Genomic DNA, 5,818 nt, shown 5'->3' on the forward strand with positions numbered 1-5,818 from the left:
TGGAGGAATAGTAAGGTCGAGGAGGCGACCTGGGAGCTTGAGTCAGCGATGCGGGATCAGTATCCCGAGTTGTTCAGGTAAATTTCGAGGACGAAATTCTCATTAGGAGGGGATAGTTGTAACGACCCAAATTCACTAATAAGGCTTAAGGGCCTTGATTAGTGTGCCTGGAGGGCATAATGGGAATTATGTGTGGCTTTAATGATTAAGATGTATGATTATGATTTTAAGTATGTTATATGACTATGTGTATTATGTTATGTGATAATTATGCTATGTGAATTGTACCACGTGGGTGTGGTGATATCAATGCGATGCACGTGCCGAGACGGTCCTAGGAAGCTAGATAATGGTAACTGGTGATTTGGTAACTTGTGTAACTGTTAGTAACCATAGAGAGTACCAGGTTTTGTTGGAGAAGTGGTAGAATTGTAAAGCTAGTAAAAGGACAAATATGCCCTTGAGGTTTAGTTAGGAAGGAATATTAGTGGAGGGCTAAGGTAGACTTTTGGCAGTGGTATAGATGGTTTTGGCTGAGGGAAAAGGATATATACGATTCTTTTATGCTAAGTATAACTGAAATTAAGACTTGGAAGGCTAGAAGGATCAAGAAGGAAAGGGAGAATCAAGAACCTAGAAGGCAAAGTGGAAGAGGAGTTGAGTTGTGTTCTTTGAGGCTAGCAAAGGGCTTGAGGGTGTGGAATCAAGCACATATCAAGGTTTATACTGAGGTAAGGATTTGGTCCCTGTTTTGTTAAGTTCTTAATTGATTTTGGAAGGAATTGAAAGATAGCCATGGCTTGTTTTGCATGAAAAACTCAGCTGGTTTGTCAAGGGGAAACTGAGTTTAAAGCTTGGATTGGAGGAAGCTCAAGTTGAATTTCTGATTGAGGTAAGGGTATTAAACATGTTTGTAATCTTGTAGCTGTTATGATTTAGGGATTTAGAGGTCTGGTTTGTACTTTTCTCAAGTTTTGGTTTAAGTGTTTGAGTCTGAAATTTAAGTGTGAATTCTGTGAATGGTTGTATAACTGAGCTAGATTATGATGTTTGTAGGTCGTTGAAAGGTTTATTTGGGGTTTTGAGTTGGTTTTGGGGCTTAGGTATAAGTTTGGGGTGATTTGGAGTGATTTGGGTTCGGGAAAACGCAGGGGAAAAACCCAGAATTCTGGGCTCGCGAAGGAGCGCCGCGGCGCTGTTCTAGTGCGCCGCGGCGCAAGGCTGTTTCTGGGCGGTGTGTGTGTTCTCTAACTTGCTGGGCGCTGCGGCCCTATAGGGCTGCGCCGCGGCGCAAGGCCAATTTCAGGACATGGGATTTTGTAGTTTTGAGCCTTTGCTCCGGGGGTTCGGGGGATGTCTTTGGTGCATTGTTTTAGGGATTTGGGGAATTCCGAGAGTGTGGGATTGGTTCCGGGAAGTGGTTTTGGATTGGTTAGTGACAAAGGATGTTTCATTTGTGTTGTGATTAGGTCTTTGGAGAGGCTCGGGGTAAAGGACCATGCTCGCGGCTTCGTGGCATCAGGAACTAGTGTATTGAAAGGTAAGAAAACTGCACCCGGTTGCATGATTGGGATGGGACTAAGTGCTCCCGAGAGTTGCATCGTGTCAATGTTGGTATTACGCCATGGGACATGTAAAAGCGGTCTAAGGATGCCGTACATGATTATAGCGCACAGGGCGCGGATTGGCCACTGGGAGCCAAGAACAACGGGATAACAGAGGGAGCAGCCTGAGGGCGCTAGCCCTGGTTATCGTTTGTGAATTGTGTATATTATGAACTAAAGTGCCTAGCATGTGGAGTACTTGATTATACTGACTGATGATATATCTGAGTTTATGTGATGCTATGTGAGATGTTAACTTGTCTACTAGTTGTTCATGCTCTGTTGTTGTTGTTGTGTTTTCTTGCTGGGCCTTGGCTCACGGGTGCTACGTGGTGCAGGTAAAGGCAAGGGCAAGCTAGACCAAGCCTGAGGTGGAGAGCTCCGAGGTGGAATGTACATAGCCAGTGGTTCGACCGCCACGATCGAGGAGTGGACCAGGACAGGGATCACCTAACTGCTTATTTTGCCTTAGTATGGCCGGATGTTGTACATAAACCTTGCGTCTTTTGTAAATGGTCTTTGAACTTAATATTTTTGGGATCCCATGTAACAGATGATACTTTTTAATGAAAATGTGGCTTTTGAGACCAAAATGCTTTCAACCCTAGTTCCTTTATAGTTTCAATGACACGATTTTATTTAAATGACTTGCTTAGCAAGTCTGGCACTTTATAAACACACAGTGTAACGGTCTTGGCTATCCAGGGCGTTACATACTGCTTGAATTTTAATATTTGTGGTCAGAATACAAGGTTTGGAATTAGTGAATTTGGTTTGATCACTAGATTGAATTGTGGAATTTCTCCGAATCAGGCAAAGTATAAAGAAATGACCAAGAGTAAAAGACTTCTCCAGACATACTTGAACAATAGAGAATGTTTGACTTCTGAAGAGTTGGAAGATGGATTCAAAATGTGCGATGTGAAAGAAGACGTATGGAAATTAGGTCTATGTTTTTTGGTAGACTCTCTTTTATTACCTAGTGAACCAAAGAAGAAATACTTTATTGATGTCCTTTCCATGGTGGAAAATGAAGATGACATCTTCAACTATCCTTGGGGGAGATTATCGTACGAGAAGACATTATTCGGCTTGACAAAAGATATGGAAAGGCTAAGGAATAAATACTTGAAGAATGTTGAGCAAAAGAGAAAAAGACCAGCACCTCAGTACACAATTTATGGTTATGTCATTGCTCTGCAATATTGGGCCTATGAAATTTTCACAAAAGTCGTTGCATTTGCTGATCAACAACCCCTTGCCTTTCCAAGAATGCTTAGCTAGTCAGCGCATAAAATGCTGAAAGAGAAAGATATTGAAGTTGTATTTAAGAAAAAAAGTGTAAGTCGTTGAGATTTTAGTTGAGTTTGTGATTTATAAGTAATGTTTATACCTTATTAATTTATTATTTTGTTGCAGGATATTGTGAAGGCCACCCTTAATCCAAGACCCGAAGAGAAAGAATTTTATGACTCTATTATTCAAGGACCAGATGAACTACTCATGGGTCGTGTTAGTAGCTTTGTAGACAATGATGTGGAATTGGAGTTTGAAAGGGAAGAACGTGAGGAACCTCCCATAAAGCCCGATGCAGCAGATGGCCATCGTCACGAGCAAAACCAGAAAGAGATACCAACTCCAATTAACACCCACCATGAAAAGTTGTTAGCTGATGTTGACACTTTGAAAAGTAACCAACAAAGAATGGAGGAGAAGTTGGATTATATAATTGAATTGGTGCTCTCGCAACGTAAAGGTAGTGATTCTGAGGATTTAGTATCAGATGGGCATCTTGCTTCACCACACCATACATATATTGTGGAGCATGTTGTTGGAGAAGATAGCCCTAGCTGTAAGGTGGTATCTCCTGAAGATATGGCTGGGGTGGAATTCAAGAGAAGGAGGGTTCCAACGAAAATAATTTTTGGTGCCGAGTTTACTAATCCAACTAGGAAGAAAAAGAAAGCAAAGACAATTGTAACTGATCCTTGTGAAATTAATCCTTTACAGCCATATGATGGAAAGCAATTGAGACGTTTTAAGAAATGGGTAATTGGTTTAAAAAAGAATGATAAGTCTATTTCTCTCTTGGCTGGTTCGTGCACAGCGAAATGGTTTATTCAGCTACTTACACCACGTACATGGCTTGACGGACTGGTAAGACTATTGATTTTTTTTTTTTTTAAATATATATAATTGGAATGTGATGTATATATACTTATAATATTTGGCATGCAGTACATTGATGCAGCTTTAGGATTGATGAAAGAACGAGTGTACACTTACAAGAAGACTTACTCCGAAAGATTCACCATTGTGGATTCTATGTTCCAATAGTTCTTCAAACTACATTGGGAACAATTCAACAAGAGGAAAATCAAATCAAGCTACATTTGACCAAAAGAAGTGCTTGATTACTTGGTAGGTGATGATAACAATTTCAAAAGGAGTTGGAAAGACATTGATGATGTGTTTACCCCGATTAATTTTTTTGGGACACATTGGGTGCTGTTGGAGATATCATTGACAAACTATCTTATAAAAGCTTATGACTCTGATATCACTGTGGTCTCCAACAAGGAGTTTGAGAATAAAATGAGCAGATGGGGAAAAATGCTACCATATCTAATTCAATCTAGTGGGCTATTAAGCCATAGGAAAGATGTCCAACTACAAGCAGATAAAGTGCGTTTTGAGTTCACAAGACTTGGCACAGAAAAAGTGCCACAGGCCGAAACTAGGTATAACTCTGTTAACCATATTTATATTGTAAATAATCACTATGGTCTTCCAATAATTAAAAAACTTTATTTCCTTTACAATAGCGATTGTGGGGTATATGTCATCAAACATTTGGAGTACTTGCTAGCCAAAAAACCGTTATCCGAAGTAAATGACAACAACATGGATTTCTTTATAAAAAAGACTTGTTTAAATTTGTTTTACCATAACTTACAACCATAGTTGTCTTTTATTTAAATATATGTATCTCATTTTTTAATGTATGAAGAAACTATGTCAACTTCATCTCATTAAATGGTATTGAATGACTTCGTTTATTTCATCTTAATAGTGGAATAAATCTTTGTCACTTTTATCTTATTAAGTTAAGTGTGAATTATGTGTGAATTAAATGTGAACCAGGTGTCAATTATGTGTGAACCGCATGTGAAATATGTGTGAATCAGGTGTGAATTATGTGTGATTTACGTGCATGTATGAATTAGGTGTGTCCAAAACAACAAACTTTAACACAAAAAGGCGTATTACTGAACCGATCTAAATATTCAAATTCCGCAATTGAAGAATACAAAATAAAACAATCAAAGTACAAACTAAGCATGTCTAGACGACAGGGGACAAACAGTGGTGCACGTCACTCGATTGTGGCCCAGGACACCACATCTACTACATCTACGTTGTTTGCTATTCTTCTCACCCTTTGATAAACGTCGTTTCTTCTTTGGACGACCAGTCTTCTGCTTCACTAAAGGAGGAGCTATCATCATACTTCCTATGTCATTTGGTATCACCCAAGATTCTTCATTACCCAGCATATATACAGATCCACCATAAGATGACAGCCACGCTTCAACTGTGTAGAATCTGGAGCATAAAGTATATGGACTAATGCCACGATCTTGAGCACCAGCTAGAGCGTGTTCACAAGGAAGACCTGTCAAGTCAAATCTTTGACAACTACATTTTTTCCTCCTCAAGTCGACATCTCCATCAAGATCACTGTTCAATACTGTTATTTCATAATGACTAGACGAAAAAGGGAACGAGGTAGTGGACTTGTCTGCTAACTTTCGCAAATCAGCTTCCACTTCTGTGGCAAGAGGACCTATAGCCGTTGATGCTGTAGTTCGACGCTCGGAAAACCATTTTTGTAAAGTGTGCCTCATAAATTCCATGAGACTAGTAATTGGCCACCCACGTGCCTCAGCAATGACATGGTTCCAGCTTTCAGCAATACCTGTAGTCATTAAATTATATCGATGACCAGGAAAGAAAGAATGAGCCCACTTTCCAAAACTCACTTGATTATCTAAGTATTGAGCAATTGCAAGATTTTTGAATTTAATCTTCTTAAAATGGCGTAAAAACTCTCGCTTTCTCTAAGCTTTCGCTGCAAGGAAGAATTCTTCATGGCAATGGTCAGTTTTGAACTTCGCACAGATATTCATGCTAACATGATGTATACAAGCACC

Source organism: Humulus lupulus, chromosome X, assembly GCF_963169125.1.
Source record: "Humulus lupulus chromosome X, drHumLupu1.1, whole genome shotgun sequence".
NCBI classification, from domain to species: Eukaryota; Viridiplantae; Streptophyta; class Magnoliopsida; order Rosales; family Cannabaceae; genus Humulus; species Humulus lupulus.